At 33.0% G+C, this 27,853-nt stretch overlaps 1 protein-coding gene and 1 pseudogene across 4 annotated transcripts in view; one reads left to right on the forward strand and one right to left on the reverse strand.

Annotated features, from left to right (window-relative positions):
- CADM2 (cell adhesion molecule 2) overlaps positions 1–27,853 on the forward strand; it is a 1,163,401-nt gene that overhangs the window by 647,444 nt on the left and 488,104 nt on the right. The gene's annotated exons all lie outside the window — the stretch shown is intronic.
- LOC119531949 lies at positions 27,064–27,743 on the reverse strand (annotated as a pseudogene).

Below are 27,853 nucleotides of genomic sequence, written 5' to 3' on the forward strand. Positions count from 1 at the left end.
AACCTCTAACTTCTCTAATAAAAAAAGAAGCTTTGTATAAAATATATGAAGTAAAATGGCTTTTATAATTCATGATCACAAGCTTTTATTTACTCACATAGATTTAAATACAAATACATGATGCACTGAGTAAACATAAAAGTTTTAATGCAAAAGAGGGCTTTGTTGGTAATGGAAAATTATCTTTGTCTTTAGACAGAAAAAAAACTGTGTAATTCAAAGTCAATAACAATGTAATGTGAAATGTCTGTGCTTTCTATGGCTGTATTTCTTTTGTCTATAACCAATATAATATAGTGAAAGATACTGGATTAGAAATCTCTTAAATTATAATCCTAGTTATGATTTTGCATAAGTGGAGGGTTTTGGGAAGGTATTTATCTTCTACACATTATTGAAACTAAGACCAAGTGTTTGGATGGGTCCAGAGCAAAGAAATGTATGATGCAAGTATGACACCCACAGTGACCTGCAGATGTCCTAAAAGTTAATTGGATCTTGTTCTCTGCTTTACCTTTTTCAGAACTTCAGACAATTTAATGTCCAATAATTTTAATGTGCTAATCTTTATGACATGCTGACCCACAGAGACCAGTTTCCACTATCCTCCACCGGATCATTGATGTCATTTAAGTGTCTATTATATCAATGTACATATGAAACAATTGCCTGTTTTTAAATTCAGCTTCCATTGTCACTGTCTGTCCATAATTCCAATGGATTATTCCTTATTGTGCCCCAGTGTATCAATGAAATATTTCATTTTATCTCTCTAAGCATGTCTCCACCTCATCACTTTTACCTAGTTTCCTAAGCTATGTGGGATCAGAAATTTTCTAGCTGAAGAGTCAAAATTCAAGCAATAACCCTACTGCTGTGTCTCAGTCCTGGCAACGGTTTTAGCCTTCAATACCCCCATGCTCCTTATCAGTGATGATGAATTCGGATCTTGATGCTTACCCCTGTCATTCAATGCTAATAATAAACAAGAATGAGTTTGCTTTAGTAACACAATTTATCTCCTAGTCTAATTAGTGCATCTTTAGCTAGGGTGCTGCCAAGGTAGCAAAAACTTGGCTTGTAGCTTTGTGTTGCTAATGAGGATTTTAGACTACAAGTGTGCTTTGCCTATAGCAACTTGGTGCATTCTCTTCATTTTAGGTGTGTTTACTGTCAGTCCAATGCACTGTTACAATTCTGTAAAATGATACATAGACACAAGAATATCTTCCTGTTATGTTTCTAGGGCAAGATCATCTGCAAAGTGTTCCCTGGCTGAATCCTGTAGAGACCCACAATCTGTTCAGATTTCCATGGCATTACTAAACTTCGAGGCTTGTGTTTCATCACCTTTTACAGCATAGAAATATTCAAATGGTCCTTACATCAAATAAAAATGTCATCTTGGTAAAGTGTGCAATGGAAAAGATATACTCAATGTGAATTTGTGTAATGCACAATATGTGTCTTGAATGACTAACAGATTTCTTTAGGTATGCAGCTAGAGTAGATACCTGTTTTTTGTTGTTGTTAGAAGCCCCATCTATGCATAGGGGATTCTTCCTTTCCTTTATTGCAGGTGTTTCGGCTGGACTTGTCACTTAATGTACTTTGTGCACTCTCTGGTCACAGGTGGGGACATGGACTTGACCTAGCTAATCACAGACACGTCACCCTCTCCAAATAGTGGATCCACCACTCAAGATGGACCAGATTCCCTCACTGAGATTAAATGGATGCTAGGGGAGAATGAGTCTCTTCTGTATAAAATTACCTTCTCTAAGGGTATTTAAGTTCTAATAGTCAGTTTCCCATCTTTCCCTGTCAACATCAGCCTGAGAATGAAACAGATATGTTAATAAATAGGGAAACATGGATCCAGCAGTCTCTTAAATGCAGTTCCCATTTACATGTACCAGTAGATTATTTTTTTTTTTTTTGCTTAAACTAATTTCTATTAGAATATGCTATTTAACTCACCAAAAATATACTGTTTTAAAATGATTGTTAGCAGCTTGATTATCAGTGATATGGTAAAATTTATATAAGATCAAGGAGACAGCATAGGATATATCTTTATAGGGTATATCTTTTAACATGCTGTAGATAAATTAAACTCATTATTTGGGATTGCATATTTGATAATATCATTATGGGGAAAAGACAGCTTAATAGAACTCTACAGAAGATGGATTAATGATTACATGCACAGGGCAGGTTCTGCCACAGAAAATATGAGTTGAGATGCGACTTGCAGGATGGTAAGATGTTAACCTGTTGAATGAGGGAAAGAACCAGTATTATGAGTGGGAATAGTATCACAAATAGATTAAAAAACAGTATGCGTAAATATGGATAGAGAAGAATTTTCAGGAAGCTAAAACTAACCAATGATAGCATGAGTTTAGGCTTTCTATTGGAGAATGACTGAAGATGACACCCAAAATATAAATAAAAGGCAAAATAAGAAGAGCACTGGACATCATACTAATTCATTTGAATTTCATAACGTTAGCAATAGGGAAACATTTAAAATTTGTAAGCAGATAATTGAATTTACATGGAATTCTGGAATTTACTGAGTATTCCTTTATAGAATGGAAGCCAAATATACATTAAAAAGTGGTCTATTTTAGTAATGTGCATATGAAATGATGAGCGCTTGCTACTTTGGGAAATAAGAATAAAGGTAAAAAAGGAATGGATGGATTTAAAGGGCACTAAGATAGTAATAACAGACCTTTGAAACTTGCAGATAGAAATCCATGATTTCTGGACTTTTATGCCCTGAAGAATTATTACTTAGGACATTTTGGTGGCAATATTGTAATGCCATTCCAAACAGCTTTTTAAAAGGTAGAATTTATTGTCCTGATCCAGGGATGCTTCATAGAACTGAAGGACACCAGGGACAAAAATACTTCTGGACCTCAAGAATGAAGTCAAATCATGAGTCAACTAGGAATCACTTTTTAACTCACATTGTATCTTTAACATGTGCATTGTTTCTCAATCTCTCTCTTTCCCTGCAATTTTGTTTCCTCCATTTTTTCATAATCTATTTGGTGGAGAAAAACGGGTGTTTAAGGTACATTTACAATGTACTTAGATTTACATTTTACAATTTAAATCAGTGTGGGAAAATTTAATTTTCTTCTGTCATTCCCAGTTCCAAAAGTATTACGGAAGAAAACGATTGGCTTAGCTTGGGTTAGGTGGCTATTCTGGGACTAATATACAGTGACTAAGAATAAAAGTCACATTCTAGGAATAATATAATATGAAAGAGAGGTAGAGTGACAAAGATAGGAATAATTCCTAGAAAAGAGCGTGACTATTCACTTTTAGTGATAGGCAAGGCTGCCATCTAGTGGCAACACCACGGAATTGCAGACATACAGTCCTCATTGCTGAGAAAGGGCTCAAAAGGCCTGTCCTAATCATCTCACACATGGCGATCTCATTTGGGAACAAAGAATATATGGTAATAGCTGGAAACATCAAATCGGAATTCATGCTATACAGCTCTTGTTAAAGTCCTGAATCTATTTTTTTTTTTTTTTCTTTAAGGTTAGTTTACAGCAGTGGTTACCAAAAGCCACCTTCAAAATGGTGAGATTTCAGGACACAGTTTACAGTTTATACATATAAATATACGCATGCATACATACTCACCATACTTATTGGTACAAAGTCACCAAATTTCCCTTCTTGGAAGTTTTGTCTTCTTTTATAAAATGGTAGTGATAGTTCATGGTGGTGGTTCTTTTTGTTTATTTGTTTGGTTTTAATGTTCTAACTTTGCAAATTGAGGAGCTGAAGTCCTGTTTCAATTCTCACATTTTCTTTCAAAATTGAAATTGTCTCCCAAAACCAAAAGTTTGAAAAAAACGATTTAAGGAACTCATGCATTCTTATTACTCCAGCTTTCAGAAAACTCAACCTAGACCACATCACCTTCCCTCCATTCTCTATTCATGTGAAAAGTCTCTCCCATTGTGTTTTATAGTAGTCTTTAGGTGGTCACCAAGAGCCAGCAAGAAGAGATAGCAACAGATGAAACATAATTGCAGACATCCTATTATTAGCTGACCAGAATAAAGACTATTGTGACAAAATTCTCCTAGATGTCAAGCAGAATAGAAATATTTGTCTCTACCGATGAACTGGTAAAGTTCTTCTATAGATAATGAAATCTATATAACCCATCTGAGTATGAATCAGTTGCTTCTCCATATTTGCTGAGTTACAATGAGTTTTCCAGTTTACGTGGTAGGCTCACCATTCATAAACTACTTACAATCTTGAATTCCTTTTAGCTGCTTTTAAAGGATAACAGTTTCTTAATTTTTTATTATTAAAAACACATATATTTTAAAAGCTTTAAATTTTGCATCATAATCTGAGAAGTCTATTTTTTTAATAAACTTTGTTAAAGGTCCTGCAACTAATCTTGTGTAAACAGTTCTAAAATCAGATAAATACAACACATTTCTAAGAAAACAATATATATTACGTTTAGAAAACACATACTCTGTTCCTTCTTCCAAAAATAAGTCCCTCTGTTCTACTTAAGAATCCTCATCTAATGTCATGGGATTTTTACAAAATCTCTATTAATCTCTCTTCATTTTCCCCATTATAGCTTTCATATGCTGACAGGTAGGAAATCAGCATTGTCAGATTTGCTGATGATTATAAAGCAGTTCATGTAAAAGCATGAAGGAGGGTATTCTGAAAGGTAATTCAGAAGATACACCACTCATCTTCAACCTTTTCCCTAGCAACAGATAGATTGTTTACAGTATCATTTTGAGATTAGACATTGTGTTTTCATGTAAAATACCTTTTCATGCTAGTGTGTTAGAGATGTATTGTAATAAGAGTTAAAAGGTTAAAAACAGGGCAAAGGATGTACTTTTATATATATATAACACTCTAAATATATTAAGACTCTAGGGTGCTTTTGTTTAACAGCCCTTCCAAAATGTACATTTATATGCAGTTCAAGCACTTCAAAACAATCACTTTCTCCTGTTATTCTTCATGAAATAGCATCATGATACTTTACAATGGATTGTGATGGTGCAACCTGATATTACTGTGTGCACTAGTAAAGGAGGAAGTTTTATTCTCTTGCATATTATGAATTTAAATTTAAATTAAGTCAGATTAGGTATTCTTTTTTATGTTATCTTTATTTAACATTAATGGTGATTAGTTTCTAATTTCTGTTGCTATTGATAACAATTTTTACTCCTCCATCTGTGATTGTAAAGTCAATGGTTTCACACATTTCCGTTATATTTATCAGTTTTGAGTTTACAGAGTTTTAAAACTCTTGAATTAAACTCCATGTGAAATCTTTCAAATTAAGAACCACCATTTTATAATCATTAAAGCACAATCTGAATAGTTGAAATCTATAACTGGTAAAATTTTAAGATAATTTCAAGTTGTTGTTTTTAATTTTCTCTTTAAAAATAAAAAAAATGAAAGATTTTTCTAGATACCTTTAGACTCAGTGCTAATGTATAAAATAACTAATTTTCATGATATTTATGTAAAGACAAGTATATTTGAATCATGACCTTAATTTATAACTTTGAAAACCCAGTCTTCTAAAAATTCAATTCTTCCATACAAATTTTCCTTCCTCCTCATTTGTACTTTTTCATATATTTTCTTTCCAGTCTATTGAATCCCCAGACATCCCTTAACTCTAATACTTTTTCCTTACTTCTCTTCCTCATTCCTTCCATATTCATGTGGGCCCCATTGGCATCCTGTAGTTTAGGAACTAATGATCTCTTGCTTTTTGTCAACAACAGCATCCTAGCTGGTCTTTATGAGTAGCAAATTTATACTCTACAAGGCTGCTAGACCATCTAGTAGTGTAAATCTAAACTTAGTTAATTCATTCCAGGGCTCCCCATTGCTTAATGATAGAGTCAAGTTTATTAAAGTTTAATGAGATAGCTATTGATTTCTTCCAGGTAATTATATTCATTGTAATTTTCGGAAATAGATAATGGTAAAATTAAATGATTAGGAGTTACTGAAATTATTAAAATGTAATATAAAATAAGTGTCAGTTTCCTAATGAAACATATTTAAAATAATTGATGGCCTTGTATTTGAATAAAATGTGCTCAATATATATTTCTAAGGAAATATCTGAAATGAGATTGGGATATTACTGTTGTAAAGACTGGATAGATATTGTCAATTTTAAGACAGATTTCTAACTGATATTGAGAAATCTTCTTTCAGAGATGCTGCATGTAAAAATAGAGCCCTTTGTTGTTGCAGCTCTTTGAGGAATGATAAAAACTAAAGTGTTTATCCCAAATAAATCTAGTAAAATTACCATTTTTCATTATAATCATCATTCATATTTCCCCTCTCTCTGACACTCATATCCAGTTTTGCATTAATCAAGGCAGGTCTCTTATATACATGATTAATTTCTGATTCATGTTAAGCCTATGTGGTATGCCTACTCTCAGCAAGCTTTAAACAATATACAAAAAACAAGAGATTTTCCCCTTTCCATACTCTTAGTTCATTATCGCAAACTTATATTTCTTTATCCTTCTAAGTGTGCATGCTTCCTTATTACTGAAAGGCCCACTTTTATAATCAAGAAGGAATTTGTGATGAACATTATTCCCACTAAAATATTAGGCTTCTCAAGAATATTTGCATTTTAATAGAGAATTTCAGAGAATAGGTTGTAGAAAATAAGGGAATATATGGCATTAATGAAGGAGATATTTTGGGCTCCTGAGACTTGCCAACAGCTCCAAATGACACTATATGGTTACATTTGTACTTGCTTATTCTAACTATGATAAGATTAAATTATTTATATTCTAATATGCAAATTCAAATATATTGACATATACATATGCATACATGTATACATATGTGTGTGCACATTCATATTGTAGTATATGCTTGTGTTTACATATACATATGGCAGAAAGTCATTTAGCAAATTGCTTGGTCTACAAATGCTTTACATAGGCAAAGTATAGTTAAAATTTTGTGATTGGCTTTGAGACCAAAATTTTGAAGAGGATAAGTAAATGAGGTCATAAACTTTTTTAGTTTATACCAGTTATTTGAAATTAAAAACATTCAGGTAATTTTAAATTGTGAGACTCTGAAATGTATTAATACATTTAATCATTTCAGTTATGTACTACACTGACATCAACCTGGAACTTTGATGCAATTTACACCTTTATATATGCAATAGAACAATATCTCTAGTAGAAATCATCAAATTGTCAAATGTAACTTATGCTTTAATATTTCCTTTGTTATATTTAGGAAAAAAAGGAGGAACAACTTTTCTAATGCATCTTAGTTTGTGAGAAGCTGTGGGTGGTAGTTTAAAAGGTGGTAAGAAAATTATCCCCTAAAGACATTTTAGGTTAAACAACTTTCAGAATAAGATTGGAGCTTACCCAAAGGTATTGGATTGAAAGGGTGATGTGGGTGGTAAAGGTGGCTGGTGGCTAAAAACTAATTAGCATTGCATAAATTACTAATCAAATTTCCTTTTTCAAATATAGATATGATTTATTCCAGGGAGGGTCTTGGTATAATTGACCTAAATATTGACCTATTTTTCCTATCTTTCCTGGTATCAAATAAAAGACGTTTCATAAGTGGGAATTTATCAAGTGACTTTGCTGATGTATTTCATTAATGAATTCATATTTTTGTTAACAGTACAATGCAGAACAAATCCAATCACAAAACTCTTGAGAAAGACTGTCTAAATTTTTTATTATAATAGCCTTTTGTTTCTATCATATTTCAATTGTGAGAATTAAAGGAGTTAGTATAAGTAAAGTAGTTTAGAGCAGGATCTGACAAATGGCAAGAGGGTAAGTGCTCAGAAAATGTTATCCATTAGTATTACGTACTACATATTACTATTACATACTATTAGAATTAAATATAAAGATCTAGTTTTCTATATTCGCATTTTTAAAGAGTAGAAGTTTATTACATGCTCAGATGGCATTTTGTTTTATTTTGTTTTTATTTCATGAGGCTATTGAGCATAAATTATGTTGAATATTTCCATAGATTTTTAAACATACTCTCTTTTCACAAACTGTTTCAGAAACCTGGCTATTTTTCTGGAATGATTCCAATTACATTGAGTTTACATTGCATGCAAATATTTTTAAATAGTAATTAATATCTACATTTGAATGTTCTTTCAAAACATTTTCAATGCATTCTTTCATTCATTAGACTAATTTTCAAACAATGGAAATAATACATATTGAACACTAGGTCTATGCACAAACATTGATGAGATCCTTTTTAAAAAAGAGTTTAATAGCTAAAAGATAATGCTAATATGAAAAAAATAATTATACAATCTTGTGGTAAGTGGTAAATAGAGATGTGTAAGAATCAGAACAAATCTTTCCTGATGTATTCAGTGATACCTTCAAGGCAGAGGAAATGCCTTTGGAGAAGAGTGAGATTTATGAAGCATGAGAATGAAAATATATATGAGAAACAAAGCATGTTTCAAGGTATCTAGGCATTAATGAAACAAGATTGTTTACTGTATTTGCATCACAAATTCATTTTTTAAGCTAACTTTAATAAATTATTGGAATTGCACTCTGTAACACTGAGGGCATACCTAATAAACCCTGGAGCAGAATAAACTTGTTTATAGACAGTTGTACTATTATGTCTTTATTTCCCAGTGACCTGATAATTACCTGGACAATTTCTAGATGAAAGTAGAGTAAACTTAAGAGCATATTAGACATTACAAATGCTAGGTGACTTTTATGAATATACAGACCTGGGCACAAGGAATTTTAAACCACACTGTTGCAGTTGGTATTACAGAGACATTCGCTAAAATTTTTGGGAAAATAAACAAACAAAAAAACAATAAAAAAAAAAACAAAGCTTGAAAAATAACAAGAAGCCAGAAGTCATAATTAAATGATTCAAGCAAATGAATTCAAAAGTTGATCAAACAGATAATAAATGATTAATTGGTATGTTTAGTAAATGAAGGATTTTTGAGATAGATTATTTCAAAGGTAGAATATGAGCACTTAAAATAGGGTGATCAGCATGTGTGAGCTATTTCTCTTTGGAAGTCTGTATAGACTATACAGATGCTGGGAGCCAATGAAGAGAATTGGGTGAGTTAGTGGAATCTCTGTGTTTTCAGTTTGCTACAGCTGCCAGGCTGCACTATACCAGAAATGGGTTGGCTTTTTCAATGGGAATTTATTAGGTTATAAATTTATACTTCCAAGGCCATGAAAGTGTTCAAATTAAGGCATCAAGAGGAAGATACCTTATCTGAGGAAAGGCAGCTGGCATTTGTAGTCCCTCTGTCACATAGGAAGGCACATGGCAACATCTGCTAATTTAAAAAATGGCTTCTGGTTTCAAAAATGGTTCTCTCAACTCCTGTGGTTTCTCCTTAATTCCCCTGGGGACAAACTCTGGATTACATCTGTTAGCGTCTCCGAGCTCTCTCTAAAATTCTCTACCTTTTATCCTCTCACCCAGGACTCCAGCAAGGGGATTAAGACCCACCTTAAATGGGTGGGGTCACATCTCCATGGAAACAACCTAATCAAAAGGTCCTACCCAGAATAAATCTGCCACACAAGATTGTATTAAAAGAACATGGGATTTTCTGGGGTACATAACAGATCCAAACCAGCACAACCTGTTTCACTTCATCCTAGTTGGCCACCATTGGCAAGTCATTTGCCTATCTTCTCTAAACATTAGTTTCCTCATCTGTAAAATATGGATAATAATAATATCTACCTAAAAAGGGGGCTTAGGAGTGTAAGAGATGAAGTACTTCAGTTTTTTATTAGAACAGGGTGGAATACTTATGAAGTACTAGAATATTATTTGTATATTTTTTGTTTTCTGCTTTTTGCTTTTTTTAAAATTCTTACTATATGTTGTTAGGAATGCAGTTAAAATGAGCTCCTAAAATTTGTGAGAATTTTGATCAGAATATTTTCAAAGTACCTACCAGCTCCAGGCGTTCCCTGGAATTCTCTGAGCCCTGCATGTACACAGCACAGCAGAAGCAGCTATTATAGGAGAGTTAAAAAATTATGAGATCATATAAATTTTTAGATTTAGGATTCTTTGAATTCAGGAAGCTCCCATTCATTCATTCAACCTATTTGGCTGTTTGGTATAAATAGCCAACGGGTTCAAAGAGTCTTTGAGAACCTGGGATGGATCTGGGGGAGGCTTTCATTGAGTATGATCACACTATTTCAATTAACAAAGCCTAATGTATGCCTCTAGATTCATGCTAATTGCTTTGGATTTGAAGCTTTCAAGTTAAGGAATGCCTTTCTAAAAATGGCTTTCCAACTAAAGCAACAGTGAGTGGCCAAAGAAAGAAATAAAGTTAAAACAGTACTTTTACATAGCACAAATACTTCAAGACAATAGATGTTGAGCAAAGGGTAATGTCATCAGAATCTTTCTAGATGATCAAACCTAAACTTTTAGAGACTTCATTAGGATTATACAGGAAGATGTTTATTTTTTAGTAGATTCTTATTAAATGTGGAAGTGAATGAGACAGAAAAGGAAATTTAAAATAATGCATAAAGCACTTTTAGACTTGCGACGTATTAGTGAATTCACTGTTACCAAATGTCTTGAAAATGGTCTGCACAACTATGTAATGATACTGTGAACCAGTGATTTTATACTTTGGGTGGTTTGTATGGTGTGTGAATATATCTCAATAAAATTGCATTAAAAAAAGGTATTACAATTAGGAATGGTACAAGCTCTAACATTTGTATATATTAAGACCTTGACATCAATGAATTGAAATGAAACTATTAGCATTAAATAGTATTTTTTTTAAAAGAACTAGTTAGAGGCAGGTATAATGCTTGTTAGAATCAAAACTTTATAAAGTACTGAGATTTTGAAATATAAATAAATTTGTGGATTTCAGATACAGAAAATTTTCCAATATAAGAGTAACTTGCAATTTTAAATGTATACATTAATTTAGATTATTTAGCCTCCTTATGTAGAAATCTACAGCATCCTACAAGTACTCTCTACCATCTATCTGTAAGTATTTGATAGATTATTAAAATTATGAAAGAATATTATTTTAGCTTAATTATCATCATAATTGAGCTATTTTGTTAAGGGGACATTTAGTGTAACAGTCCCCTAGCTTCTATATATACATATATATGCACAACATGTATGCTCTTCAATTACAATATTTAATGATTCAGCTTTTAAAGGCATCATATTTTATGTTAAAAAATAAGAAAAATTCAGAGGTCAGGGAAGCAGTCTGTAGAACACTGGTAATATTCCTTTGGGAACTTTTTGTATATTTCAATCTGTAGGAAATTAATCCCTCTACCTTAATCATATGTGCTTGGGTTCATTTATATTCCAAGTTATGAAGTTGAAATTTAAATACAAATAGTAGGCAAATAATATTATGCTTTTATCTACAGTGATGCAAAGGAATTCAAATACTTCCCTCAGTTTTATGTTTTTGTGAATATATGTTATGGTACATGCCATCAAAAGGAGATAATTGGGTATCCATACTTTTCTAAAGAGGCAACACTTAAAGCTGCCTACACCAACTTACTGCATCTGATGATATTTGTGTGAACACCCCATTTTTTGTCTCAGATATGCACATGGCCAAAGTTATTAAAGTAAAGCCAGGAGAGAGAAACAGGGTGGTATTAGAATATACATTATTCTTGGTGAAGGAAGCACAATATATTTATATTTTTATGGCTTCTCAGAAAGACTGGTATGGCTTGTTGCATCTGAAAGTTACAACTCAGACAGTTCCCTTATAAGAAAAACAGGAATCTGTAGGTCTATCCCATTTTCCTGAAATCCAAAGTTTATGCTACTTCTAAGCTAATTCCTTGTGTGAACTCTAAAGATTTAATCAATTAAATTTGATCTTTAATAGAGAATGAACTTGAAGAAATATTTGCAAATTAAATCTAGTTTGTTTGAGATGTGTAAAAATTTGGAGTGTAGAAGATTTGTGTCCAGAGTGCAACTGATTTCAAAGATGGTACCAGAATCATAAAGATTTGGAGTTTGGACACGTGGGTTTAGGCTGATAACTTTTACTCACCATTTTGGGTAAGTTGCTTAACCCAGGTGAGCCTTAATATCTTATAATATGAGAAGAAAAATGCATGGCTTATTTATCCCACCAGGGTATTGTAAGGATTAAATAAGAAAATATATGTATGAGAGCTCTTAGGAAAATTTAAGCTATGTAAACATAAATGTTATTCATTTAATATATACGATAATGCTTAATGAATCACATCTAAAATAAAGTTAAACTCAGCTCTACTTCTAGGGATTTTATTTCACAATCTGATGTATGTTTTGTTTACCGGGGAGCCCCACTAATTAAGTGTGGTTGATGTTCATTCTGTTCACATTTGTCCAGTTTTTTTTTTTTTTTTACCTATCATCTACTGATAGTATTTCATGAACATTTAACATGTATGGCAATAGTCTGCTACAGCGTGTCCATTCTCATATCCCCTTAGCTTCTGCTGGGTTTTCACAATGGAGCCTGCTGAGACAAAGCAGTTTCACAATATTCTTGGGGTGAATTACTTTCCATTCATCCAGGATAAACCAAATTCTAAGCAGTTCATAGCAAAAGCCTAGTTTAAAAAATAAATAAATAAAACACCCAGATTTTCTTTTCAAAATCAAATTTGTCTGTTTCTCTTAATGAAAACGTGAATGAAACAAGGGAAGATAAAGGAATAATTCCAAACACAATGTTTCATAATAAAATTGCTATTTTCCATTCAGAATTCATTAGAAAAAATGATTTGAAAAATAAATAGCTATAAATATCTCCATTCCTCAGTAGCAGAGAATAAAATGAATTTTTGAAAGTACAAACAACAATTAAAAGAGAGGCAGGATTATTTGAAACATGCTTATATTAATACAATTAAAGAGAGTACAGATACATTTCTGACATTGACCATGCAACTTCACTTTAATAACAGCTTGAAAACCCATATCTAGAGGTAATCATGAAAATCCACAACTAAATACTATATCTGAATAACTGTTTATTTCATTAAAAAAGAGAAATATCCAGAACCCTGTAGCAACTGGGCACTGCAACACAGGTTTCCAGTCTCAATTTAGTGAGAAAACCCAACGTTTTTTCACTAAACCAAGACTTATTTTGGTCTGTGGGAAATCATGCAAATGGTCCCACGAAAGGTAGCAAATTTGCCACCTATAGATTCCAGTATATGGAAGGCAAAATGCAGAAAGAATATTTTATGGAAATCATTGTGATATAGTGATTTTGGTACTACATGAATAAAAATTCAAATCTTATCTCTTTCAATCTTGCTAAGATGTAGTTTTTTAATATGTAAAATAGTCATAGAATTCCTACTTCATCAGCATTCTGTAAATATTATTTATATTAAAATGGCCAATGCATTGCCTGGCAGAAAGTGAGTGATCAGTAGAAGCTACAATGTGGTCATTTCTGGGCAAAGGCAGGAAATTAGACGTAAACCAAGGCCAGGATTTTCAAAATACAGCTATCCATCCCCACTTCTGTGCCATGGAATCAATGTTAATCCATCAAGAAAAACTGAGCATGTAAGAAGAAACCTATTTATCCCAGTGAGGTTAGTGTCTTTATAAGTCATGTGTTCTTTTATGTATTAAAGAATTCCGCTTGATCTCACATCATCCATATCCTAAATGAAGTTTCTTTGGTGAAGAATCTGGATCTCAGACTCATTAGGAAAACTGCCATGACATAGCCTGTCACTGAATATATTCTAAAGTCAGGGCTCAATACTTGAATTCCGAATAAGTCATACTTAACAGTCAACTCCCAGGATCCTGGGGCATACACTGATCTCTGTCTCATTCTTGCTCTAACCTGTTGCCAAGCAGCTGCCTCTACTCGGTGAGCTTTTTTGACATCCATGCAATTCCTTTTATGGTAGACCACCACAATGACAACAGCAAGAAATTGTGTGGCTACAAAATTATATGACATGAACTCCATACAATGGCAAAATCTTAAACATGGGTAATTTTTGAAATCCAATGCTGACTCATTACAGACATGCAATGTGTCACAGTAAGTAATGCATTGTCTATTGCAATGCATTTTTAACAAAATATTATTTAAAAAATACAAACTTAAGTAACAGAAAGACACAAATATTCCTTAAAAACATGACCACTCTAGGTAGTACAAGAAATATTCATTCCAAAACTCTTATGCTTTGATATCAGCAGAGCTGGCAGGTGACCTGTGTGTGGTTATGGATGCAGAGATGAGGTCTAAAAAGCATGCCTGCTAGTTGATTGGAGGAAAACCGCTCACCCCACACTGACAGTTAAGTTTATGATACCAGCGTTGCAAGAAGGAAGAATGCAAGCAAGCAGCAGTAAGAGCCAATAGATAGACATTAACATTTTATATGTTGAATTTAATAATGTATTCTTCATGCTAAATAACTTTCTGAAACTTATTTCATCTGATTTGAGAAGTGATTTGAGAACTGCCAATATGTTAGGCAATCTGCTGCAAAATTGTCTGTTTTCATCTAAGTACCTCTGCATCATCTTTAGCTCTGCTGTGTACTGATTTTTTTCATGCAGCCCTACTCAGCAAATCAGAGAGCTTAAACTTATGTTTCTAGTAGCAGCAGTATGCTAGAGGGATTATTTTAGTTATATTTTGAGGCCAGTAAGCAAAGGTAAATGTCAGCATCAGGCAGATGTTAGGGTATGTGCAAATAGTGCAACGGTGCAGAGAACCAATTAGATTAGACTGTAAAAGCAGGGCACTGAGTGGGAGGGAACTGCCAACTTGGTGGGATTTCACGAGTCTTGGGAACACAGGTCCATTCCACCCACTTCTGGCTGATGCATTAAGTACCTTACTGACAAAGTTCATTCTTTTACATCATGTTTCTAAAAATGCTATCTCCATTAAAATATAAACATCCCAGGAAGGGTAAAAATCCATAAATTATATTAGACACACATAATTTAGTATGAATGGGTTTGTCAGAGTCAATCCTGAGAGGAGATTTTGATAAAGGATATGGTAAGGGAACACTCTAAAAGTGTTAAAAGGGGATAGAGGAGACTCAACATTTTCCTACTCTGTTGTTTTGTTTGACTAACTAACCAGAATAAAAAGTTGCCACCATAATGTCAACTCCCATGCCTACCTACATCTCTTGTCATAATATTTGACTCTTTTACTCTAAATGCAGAATTATTTGGGCACAATGATTTTAAGTAGAGTAATTTCTTGCTGGAAGGTAGTTGTGGAAAGTGCCATAAAGTAAGAATCAGTTCCATTATTGACTAGCTTCAGGGCCTCTTAACCCAACCAGTTCATGAAGATCATTCTTCTGTCACCTGACTCCCAACTCTGACAGTTGGTCTGCCCAGCATACCAGGGCTGTGTGTTTCACCAGTACCCTATCTGCTGGTCTGCCACTGGTCTTGGTACTTGACTGAACTTGGTTATAAATATGACCACAATATCTGAACATACACAGTTGTAAGGAAAAATATATAATTTAACATTGATATGTACATGCAATGTTTACCTTGCTTCTGTTAAGAAAGTAATTATTTTGTCTAAAATCAGTGTACAAAGTATAAAATTATTTTGAATTCATTTGCTGCAATTTTAGCAACAAAAATACAAACAATGGTAATCAAGAAAATATTGACCAAAATTATGTAAAATTTGGTAAACTTAAGGTTGAGAATTTATAAAATGACAGTGAGCACAGAGAAGGGGTGACAAAATTTACCGAAAATACTTATGGAAGGAGTGAGTAAAATGTATAGCTGAAAAAAAAACTTACTGTATTTAAAGGAAAATACCACTGGGCTAGCCAGGGTCCAGGTGGAGCACCAGGCAACATAAGCATTGTTCCAAGAGAAACGACAAGCAAAAAGAAATGTGGCATAAAGGACATTTTAAGAGACAGTTTCATGAAAGGAGTATTTAAGAACAGGTACCATAAAGTGTATATTTTATTTAAGTGAGATTAAATTTGACATGAAGCCATTATCTTGGTGGTCATTGAGAGTTCACATACGGAGAAGTCATAAACTGTGAAGTTCACCAGAATCCAGTTAAGAACCATTTTAGAACAGGCAGAGGTCTGGGAAATAACATTGAGAGTATATTTTGCTAGTTACATTTATACGGGAGAAGTCTTTGACGTAGCGACAAAGACCAAGCTGAGGGAGAGGAAATAGTTTGTCATAGATACTAAGGAATGAAGTCTTTTGAGGTAACAAGTGTGGAAGCTGTGAAAAGGTAAATGCTTCATAGAGATTGATCACAGTGAACTCATTACCTAAATCATTCAAAATATCAGATCGAAGAAAATCCCTAGGACATGTACATCAACTAGAAAGATACACATGTGGTATGTTAGAGTGAGTCAAAAGAAGACATGAAAGCACCTTTACAAAAAAGTATAATTTTATTTACTTGCTACCATGACAAAAAGTTAATTATATTAATTCCATTTTAAGTGGGAATATATGTTTTTAAGATGGTCTTTGAAAAGAAAAATGTGCAGGCAAGAATTAAAGGAAAGACATAGAGAAATAATCATTGAAGGGCCTAGGACATAAATAATAAGGAAATATTTGTTAAGCATGGAAGGAATAAACTTTACAAAATCTAAATTGGTCTGCTGATAAACACAGTCACCTAGCAGAAAGCTAAAGTTATTGTCAAGAATAATAAATCTATAGTTAATTGAAATGTCTTTATACTACAAGTAAAAGAAAACTAGGAAGAATTGTTAGGTTGTATTGCACCCAAGAAAATATATTTTGAACATCAAATTAAAATATTTGGGAATTCCAATTTTCTTTTGCTTGTTTGTTGTTATTTTGGTTAGTTGGTGTTTTGAAATTCTTAAGATAGGATAATTATGGTTTGCAGCATATTTTGGGAGCAAAACAAAAATTTGATGGCAAGAGGCATAATTAATTTTTACCTACTGATGCGTAAATGTAAGTCATTTCCTTGAACTTCAACAATTTTATGTGGGACACATAATCCTGTTTTCATATTTTAGAAGTTTTGAATCTGTTATTCATCTGAGTAGTCAGATAATTCATTTTGCTTTTAATTCCAACAAAACTGAACCTTTATGATGTAAAAATTCTGTGCACTTTACGACTCTGAAAATTTTTTAAAAATTGATGGTGTTCCATTTTCTTAAAGTATGTACTTTTGGAAGTCTGGACAAGTGGGAGTATATTTAAAATGCAAATATTATACTTGAGATGCTAAAATAATTTACATTCTGAGACTGCATTTTAAACATAATTGCATTACATTAAACACAGTTGGGTTTATCTTGTGATATAAATTTAGTTTATTTCTTACAGATTTATGGTGACTAGGATTTTGTTTTGATCTTGTAGTATATGGAAATTTCACAACCATCTCATAATTTCTGAAGCTTTAGCAGCAACATTTGTAAACACAAGGGGATGTTTTCACTTTTTAGTAGGGGAAGAGCAGATGGTTGGGATTAAGGGAATCACTCCTTCGTGTTTAATAATGCAGCAGGGAAGGCAGTGGCAAGCTAACTTTTCACCAAGAGAGAATAATTTTCAGAGCATCAGCTGGATCTTTGCTAGCTAGAATAGAGCTCCTTCAGATATGTACCATCTGCATGGAGGTGAGTCACAGCAAAAGATCTAATACTTGTAAAATACACTTTGTTCTCAATGAGTTCTATATGGAGATCTCTGTATTTGAGGAAAAAGCTGGTGAGGAGAAATTTGAATGTAAGTAGAGAATCAGTGGATAGAAATTCAATAAGGTAATAGAAAAGACATAGGCAGAACAATTAAATACACACACACACACACAAAACAAATAAAAAAAAATTATGTAACTTCTTGGCTCTGTTAGAACATATGGAAAGACTGAATAGAAAGAAAAAGGACAAACATGATTTTAAGAATTCCAGAAAAATTTCAGAAATTAGCAGATTCACAATGTGATTTAGTATAATGAGATAGAAAAAATATTAGTAACAAATAGTGATATCCAATTCAAACATTAAAATGAGAAAATTATAGCTAAATAGAATGTTTCTAATGACTGGGGATTTTCATTATTATTGATCATTATGACAAAGAACTTGATTCACTGAAGACTAAATGATTCTCTGCTTACCTACAGTTTCATATTCACTACTAAGAAAAATGCAGCACAACCGACTGTTTAATAGTTGTCACGGTTTATTTGTTCAACTCCTAGATTCTATAGGAGCTGCTTTTAAGCCATCAATGATGTGAAAAGAAGGAAAAATCAGTAACCACAAAATCAGTAGCTGAACAGAAAATTGGCTTGCAGAAACCACAGGATGGAGGATGGAATTTAACGGTTTTCCACAGTTTTAGGTCAGCAATATTTTTAAATCTAGGCCTTCATATAAAAAAGAAAAAGCATGTGTCGTGGTCAGTATGATAGCCTCATAGCCAGGGATTTAGGCAAGGCTATAACTAGAGAAATTGCCTTAGTAAGAATTTTATGAGTCCTGCATTTAAAGGGACTTCGTGGAGCCTGTATTTTGTCTGCCTCCAAGGGCTATACCATCAGCCAGTGTCATTCGGCTTCTTGCTTTCAGATAGTAATTTTCCCTAATTCATTTGAACATGACTCTTATATTTTTCCAGTTTTTTCACTCCCTCAATATACACCCTAAGCTTAGCTTTTTAAAAATGAGAAAATGAGATTCTGTTTGTTTGAAAGTCCAGACAATACAGTGAACAGAAAATAAAATCTGGATCCTTTTCTTTCTGAGTACCAAATCTGTCAATTAAAATTCTAGAGACTTAGTTTCTTCATCTATAAAACACAGTGAATCAGATGATTATTAATAAACCAACAATGGAAAAATTTATAACTGTTTTGTTGGACCTTAGGAGGGATTCTTACAGAATCTTAGAACATATGTTTCCACCCTAGTTATGGGCCAATGAATTATTGCAAGTGATCTGCAAATATAATCATGCAAAAAGCATTGCATGATAATAAAAAGATGCACACAAATAAGACCATGGATGCTGTTGTGATTAGTAAAATTTGCTGATTTATAAAATAACCAGTATAAAGGATAAACAACATTGGGTGTCTGTCAAATATGTGATCTTCAAATGGGGACTTTATACTTTAAAAGGCTGTAAATGTCTACATTATGCAATGCTAAGCCAGAAGGAATCAAAGGAGAAAGTATACATTATCTTTTAAATGGGTCAAGGACTCTTTCCAAATGCTAGAAATAATTCTCATTGTCACCCTTTTCCTAATGTGAGTAGAGGGAGGCACAACTGCAGAAACACAACAAAGATTTATTTCTGTTAATCATTAGACAAATTAATATAGGTTAATTGAAGATTAACATTGGAGTTGTATCAGCCAAATATAGTCGGGGGCAGGGGAGGAGGGCAGGGACAGATAAGCAGATTATGGTTAAATATCCCTAGGATGCATTTTATATCTTGGATGTTACTGGTTATGTATTTGCTCATATAAATTCTCAAAAACAGTAATTATAACATCAGACTGTGAGCCTTGTTCCTTAAAATGTAAAATCTTTACAATTTTTCATTATTAATCTGACAACAAATCAAAGATAATTTAAAATAATCAGCATAAAAATCACAGATCCATAAAGATCATTTAAAGATCCTTCATATGTCTGACTTAAAGGCTAACTTGTCTCATATTAGGATACAACGTTTGTCTCACAAAACTAGTGATAATAAAAATTTAAAATTCCCAAGGCTTAATTAAAAAATTGAATGAATCTCTTTAAACCAAAATATAAATATAGATATTACAGTGAATTCAGTAGCCAATTTAAAATAGGATGATTGTATTTTTCATAAATTGGGGTGGAGACAGCAGGAAGCTGTTGTTTTGTTTTTCTAAGAAGTAGTTGGCAGGAATGAGAAGGATTAAAATTATAAATATTTTGAAAGTCAAAAGCACATATGTGTATTAATGAAGCACACACACACAGAAACAAAAAATGAATAAGCCAATCCATTTCTGTTTAAGCTTCTATTTAAAGAAGAGAGATATAAATACCTCTTATGCCTTATGCAGGTTTAAGAAATAAATGTGTGACTAGAAATGCAAAAATACAGAGAACATGGAATAACAGAATTTATCATTGTGTTATGAGGGAATTTTTTTTGTTTTCATAAACACAGTTTATTAAAAAAAAATTAGGTTCATAAAATGCAATGACAAAGAGTCTAGTCTCTAAATACTGTTGTATTTGAAATATCATAACCTGGGGCTGTGATTCATATATTAGCTATGCTTAAAGTATGCTTGTTACTACTTGGCACCGTCAGTTTTAATGCAGTTTTTGTTGGCTTTAAACACTGAAACAAATAGAAAACAATCAGGCTCTAGTGGCTTGGAAACCTGGATAGCAGCCCAGCTTTCATTTATTAGGACCCTGGGAAAATAAATTTAAATGGGGAAAATGTTCAAATCTGCTTTCAAGTTACATTTAACAAGTACTTCTCCCAAGGATCTCTAAGCCCCTTTCATGTGTTTATTTTGCTGGTTGATAATATAAATTGGAAAAAGAACTAATGCATTTCAATGCCTAGAGTGTCTATTCAAATCATTCTTGGTTTTTAATAGAGCACAAGTAGTTGTGGATGAAGCTGTAAGGTTTTATCTGCTAGAGTAGCAGCTGCAGCTGGGTATAGAGGTATGTTCTCTAATGTTCTCCTTCAATAATCTTTATATTATTTATTAGTATATTCAACAGCCTACTTTGTCCACTAAAAATTATTCTGAGAATTCTAATATTGTTCAGTTGAAGGACATAGACTGGCAAATTTGGCAAACAACTTATAAAGAACCATATTTGATTGGTGTATTATTTCCATGGTTCTGCTGTATTTGGAATATCTTCATCTTACCATTTTGTGAGTGCTCTTTCCACTAGTAGCTTATGAGAAATTAGTCATGCTTAGTAATATGAGTGCAAATGATTAGCTACTATGCAACAGTGTGCTAGCTTCTTTCATGAGTTTATATAGCATTCTTGTAAGGTAGATGCAACGTCTAAGAACTGTTGTGTTTTAAATTCTCCATAGCCTGGATTATAATTGTCCAATGTAATAGAAAACCAGTGATAAATCTAGGACCTCATGCAGTACTTGACTGTTCTTTCTGACATGCCATCAAAGGCCATGTAGTCTAAGTTGAACATATCTGGAACATAACTACCACAAATAATGAGAATTGTCTGTATATATTATTCACAGTATAAAAAGCCATGCACTGAAGAAAACTAAAACAAAAACTTGTGCCTGTCTTTGAAGATTACGATAAAATTAAAGTTGTAACAGCAATAAGTAAAGAAGTGAAACACAATACAGTAGCCACTAACTACATGCACATATTTAAATTTAAATTAATTAAAATTAAATTAAATTGAAAATTTTATGCACATTTTAAGTGCTCAAAGACTTCATTTGGCTTGTGGCTACCTCATTGGACAAGGCAGATTATAGCACATTTCCATCATCATAGAAAGTTATAATGTACAGTGCTGATCTAGAATAATGTGAATTATATAGTAGAATTCATCTCAAACCCATTATTTCAGAATTTGAATCATAAAAGAAAGTCAGCTCTTGGTGTATTAATCAAAAATTATACTAAAATGTATTAAATGTTCTTTAATAGTGTAGGCAACATTTTCTGCATTATATGGAATTGGAGATGGGAGATATTTATTATGACATGCACCTTTTGTTTCGTTTATAGTTACTTTGATTTATTTGTCTGTTGATTGTACACTTGCTATATAAAATGGAATAAACCAGAAGCTCCAAAAGTTTCCTTTGTTTACAGTCACTAACTTCTATTGCCCCAGATTCTAGTAGTATATTAGATATTGTGACTTTTTGAGGGAAGGGAGAAAAGAAAAGCAATTTATATGACATTTCTAGAAAGTGCATAAGATAATCAAAGGATTAAAAATTACTCTATATGAGAAATAACTCAGTACAGGAGGCTTGTAAGACTCTCAAATCCATGTAGTACTTGAAAGGTTAGATGTGATCTTAAGCTTAACAAATCTAGTTAGCACTACAGTAATACTGTGTGATAATGCAAGATGACTTGGTGTTATCTTGCCTTTTCTGGCTGAGTACATACTTTAAATGCTATTCATTAATCCATATTTATATATAACATGCATATATCTCTTTGCAAATCATATTTTAGGCTACTGTTTGCTGCCTATTTGCTTTATCTATGTAATCCTGATATTTTAGTTTCTAACTCTCTAGAGATTGCTTGATGGCAGAAAACAAATTATCAGAGCAATTAAAATGTTTTCATACCTACAGGAGCTAGAAATCTTTGCTTTTGAAATTAATTATTAGTTACAACTCCTGAAATAAAGACAATATTACAGGTACTCAATCAAGTTCTTAGAATGTGCTATTTTGAATCATAATGAAAGGCATTCTTTGTCAAAAGTATATCTTAATATGTGAAGCTATCAGAAGGATCTATTTAGCATCAATATAAAAATATTTACAATATGTTCAGAAGACAGAGCAATAGATGATGGATGATAGATAGGGAGAGAGGGAGGGAATGAAATAGCTATGTGACAGCATGTTAAGGTTGGTGGATTGAGCTATCGGGGGAGGGGGGTCAGTGTATGATGTAATTCTTTGTATGGGGTTAGTATTGTTTTTGCAACTGTTCCTATAACTTTGAAATTATTTCAAAATAAAATAAAAATAAATAAAAAAAAAACCTTACAAAAAAAAGAAAAGTTAACATCACTAGTTATAGTAACTGACATATACATCCTGATGTGTTATAAGGAAACTACAGCATCTCTTGTGTGATGTTCCTGCCAAAAGTACATAATTTGAATCTAATCATGAAGAAACAACAGAGAAATCCAAACAGAGATGTTCTATAAAATATCTGGTCCATATTCTTAAAAATGCTAACATCTTGAAAGACAGAAAAAGAACAAGCAACTGTTTCAGATAAAAGATGACTATAAAGAGACTTATGTAATGTATGATCCTGGATGAGGTCTGGGGGACACAGAGAAAATCTCTGAAGGATACTGTTGCAACAATTGATGAAATTTTAATATTGACAGTAGTTTAGATAATAGTAGTGTTTCAACGTTACATTTCCTGAATTTGACAACCATCCTGTGGTTATGTAAGAGTGTGTCCTTGTTAAAAAACACATGCTGAAGTATTTAGGAATAAAGAGGCATGGTGTGTGTATAACCTATTTTCAAACGGTTTTGGAAAAAAGAATGCTATTCTTGCACCTTTTGTATGGCTTTGAAGTTATTTCCAAATAAAAAGTTTCAAAATTAGAAAAAAATATATTTACAAGCAGCTAGGTTGATATTAAACTTTTTTCCCCTTTTTGATAATTGTACATATCTACCGTCACCCACTAAAAACTCAAATAATACTTTTCATAAAACATTTATTATTCTTTAAAACCATCAAAATTTTAGTTATATTCCTTAAACAAATGTGTCCAAATGTTGAGACACTTTAAACATTTACTTTAAAATACTTGAATATATAGTATTCTGAATGAATTAAAAATCAGAGATTATTTTTCTTTAACTTCATTTTGATTGTTTCCCATATAACTTGGGATTGCATCCTGGATATATCCACATTGGTCTCCATTATTGTTCTCACAGGTGCCTTGATTACTCTCATTTTTGGAGACATAAGACTATGACACTGTTATAGATAACTGTAAATGCTACTATTGTGCTAATAAAAAAAAGCACCAGATTGTTATATTGCCCTTAACAAATCAAGATCATTTTTTAAAGAACTTTTGTCAAGGTGAGAAAAGGGCTTTACCTCAGTGTGTAGATTGGGCTTTACACTTGGTTTATGAACTCTCATATGCTTTCCCATTAAGTCAAATACCAAATTAGAGACCTAGAAATTTGAAGCAGCCCTGAAATGGACCAAAAGACTAAGCACTCTTTCTCAGGCTCTTCCACGGTACAAAAATCTTTGGATTTCTACAATTAATTTTATTTAGAACAGTTATCTCTCCATTTTGTATCAAATAATAGCTCTAACCACCTATTCCATTTCAGTGTCTTATATATGGAGCAAAATTCCATTTTTTTTTCTAATAAGACTAAATTTATTTAATACCCTAGTAAAAATTTTATTATAAATGTCTGACTGTATAAAAATACAAAACAGATTTACAGATTTCTAATATATTAATACAATGTACATGACTACATATAGTACATCCTGTAGGAAAAGAAAGTTGGAAGGGAAAAAAAGACTGTGGTTGAGGTCTACTAATAAATAAAAAATAAATATATAGGCAGAGCTGATTCATATTATAGTATATTCTACCACCAATACTACAATCAAAAATGTACAAAAAAAAAAAAAAAGCTCACATTACAACTATAACTTAGGTTAAAGATGCTAATGGCTGGGACTCTTGTAATATACCTCAAGGGCTGTGGGAGAGCTGACCCAACTTGTATAGTTTGTGCATTTGGTGGCATGTAGCATGTAGATTTTTTACAAAAGGAAGAAATATAGAATCTTTAGTTTAGGTTAATAACTATAAACTATAAGGTGCCTATACAAAGTGGCTCACTTCTTATTCTTACTATACTATCCAATTTTTAAATTTCAGTTTTAAAAATAAGCACTGAGTCATGTCATTACAAAGAAGGAAAAAATGCTCCTTCTCTCATGAAAAGTCTGAACTGGTAATATTTTTTTTTCCTGAAATTTTAGAAATGGAGCAATCAGAGTACCTTGGTTTGGATTTAAGTAAGAGGCTTTTAATTGAGTTTAGTATTGAAGAGCTCCATGTCCAAGATTTATTTACTACCTGTTTCAGTTTGCTAAAGCTGCAGGAATGCAACATACCAGAAATGGATTGGCTCTTACAGTGGGGATTTATTACCTTTATTAAAATTTGCAGTTTTAAGTCCATGAAAATATCCCAATTAAGGCATTAACAGGATGATACTTGGACTCTGAAGACAGGCTGCTGGCATTAAGACAGCTTTGTCATAAGGGAAGGCACATAGAAATGTCTGCCGGACATTCTCTCCTGGGTTCTGATTTCAATGACTCTTTCCCTCCTCTGGGGACTTTTTCTCTCTAACCTGTCTCTGGGCTTTTTCTGTCATTTTATCATCTCATAAAGGACTCCAGTAAAAGCGATTAAGACCCAACTTTTATGGGCTGGGTCATATCTCAATTGAAATAACTAACCAAAAGTTTCCACTCCCAATAGATCTGTACCCACAGGAATTGATTAAAAGAACATGGTCTTGACAGTGTGATTGTGAAAACCTTGTGGATCACACACCCTTTATCCAGTGTATGGATGGATGAGTAGATAAATGGGGACAAAAACTAAATGAAAAATAGGATGGGATGAGGGGATGATTTGGGTGTTCTTTTTTGTTTTTAGTTTTTATTCTTATTCTGATTCTTTCTGGCATAAGGAAAATGTTCAAAAATAGATTGGGGTAATGAAGGCACAACTATATGATGATACTGTGAGCAGTTGATTGTACACCATGGATGATTGTATGGTCTGTGAATGTATCTCAATAAAACCAAATTAGAAAAAGAAAAGAACATGGTCTTTTCTGGGTACATAATAGCTTCAAACTAGCATACCACCTAAAATGTAAGCATTCAGAAAGCTTGAGTAAAAGAAGTCAAATAAAAACCAACCCAATCAGCATTAACACATTTCTCTTTTCTTCTAGTAGAATTTTACTTTAAATACAGTGAAAAGGAAAAAAAAAAATCTAATAGGTTAAAACAAGTCAAATATCCACTCTAAACAGATAAAGCCTTCACTAGGGTCAACTGAAGTAATCCAGAGTTAAAACTGAATTGTACAGATTTTCAATGAAGTCACCAAACAGTCATATTAACACAAACAAAAGTCAATTATATACATACTAGGCAAGCCCTCTAAGAAATGTGCCTCAAGAAGCATTCACCTTTGTTTTGTGCCCTATTGAAAACTTGCACACTTTATCTTTCAGATATTTTTAATAGTGTATGTTCTCTACCATGTAATAATGCTTTGGTATTATCATATAGGATCACCTACCCTGAAGTCTTATCATTTTCACAAGAGGAGCTATGATTCTGCTTTAGAAGTTTCATATAAATTAAAATCTTTATCAAGTATTAATATGACGGTTGGTGACACAGGATGCAAGATATAAAGTCAAGTTACCTGTCTGTATATTCAGTAATTACTTTCTCTTTCAAGGCATTTTCACCAGAAAGCTTAGTCTGTCCTGATTAATATTTCAATAGTACAGGTTTGACTCATCAGAATCTTAGCCCGACCTTTACATTTCAAAATTATTAGCAAATACTTCTAGGGAAAAGTCCGTATCATTGAGTTCTGACAGATTTACTATCATGAGCAAAGGCAAGTGTAGCCAGCCATCTTAGAAAATGCCCCAACCACTGCTTCTCAATATGGAAAAGATTAAAACTACATGTGGTTTATCAGACAGCAAATTCCATCTCTGTCCCCTGAAATTTCCCTAATTTCATTCATGAGAAGGGGATTTTTAAAAAAGACTTAAAGAGTGCTTTGCATTAGCGTTCGACTTTCCTATGAAATTCTCAGTATCTTAAATACTATGAACACCTCTCTTTTTTTCTTTCATTAAGCTAGACACTGGCTTCAAAGTTTGTGGAACTGGGGGGAAAAATAACCCATTCAAAATCATTCTAGAAACTGTCTTTTGGCAGAATAGCAAGTATCCAAGTTAAACATAGGAGGGTCACTTTGTCGACTTTCAAAAAAAAAAAAAAATTTTTTTTTTTGTTCCCTTTCTACATAAACCTCAGTCACCACTCCTGAGTGGGGATGGGAAGAGGCTCTGGCCCCTGCTCCTTTGGCTTCTCAGCAGCTGTTTTCTTATTGCTGCAACAAGGCTTTAATACATGTGTGTCAATGAGGACTTCCCCAAAACGGCCTTTATAGATAATTCCACAACATATTTTCTGTCTTTTCCAGTATGTCAGATCTAAAAAGGAATAGACTGGTGTTCAGTTAGAGCCAGAAGCCATCTCTGCATCTAAGCCATCCTCTGACTAGTTATTGTAACAAGGAGATTGGGCTGGAGAGGCACTTGAGGCATTACTGTGAGCATCAGAATTATGATGTTTAAATTCTTTCTGCAGTTTACTGATCTGGCTGCTTTTTATTCTGTTTCCAGACAAAGTTTTCACTTTTTTTGGTTTCAATGTAGTGTTTAGACTGGGTCCTGCCCTGCAACTGCCATATGATTCCAGTTTTGTGTTGTGTTTTGTTTTATTTGGTTTTGATCCTGCTGGAAGCTTCTTCCATTTTTTTCAACAAGCAGGACACAGACATTGCAGGTATCTCGTGAATGAGTCTTATGTAACACCAAACAGCTCGAGAAGTCCTTTTCATAATGTTTACTGTCAGTGAATTAGGAATTGGAGGATTTAGTCCAGCCTTCTATACTTTGTTACATCTTTGGCTTGTGAAAACCAAACATCTCTTCTTCTGTGGCAATAGTCTTCCAGAAGCAGCTGCTCCACACACAATAGAGTTCCCGAAGTTTGGAGTGCAGACCAGGCCAGCCCCACTCCAGTCACTCTCTCCACCTCA

This window comes from Choloepus didactylus, chromosome 1, assembly GCF_015220235.1.
Source record: "Choloepus didactylus isolate mChoDid1 chromosome 1, mChoDid1.pri, whole genome shotgun sequence".
NCBI lineage: Eukaryota > Metazoa > Chordata > Mammalia > Pilosa > Megalonychidae > Choloepus > Choloepus didactylus.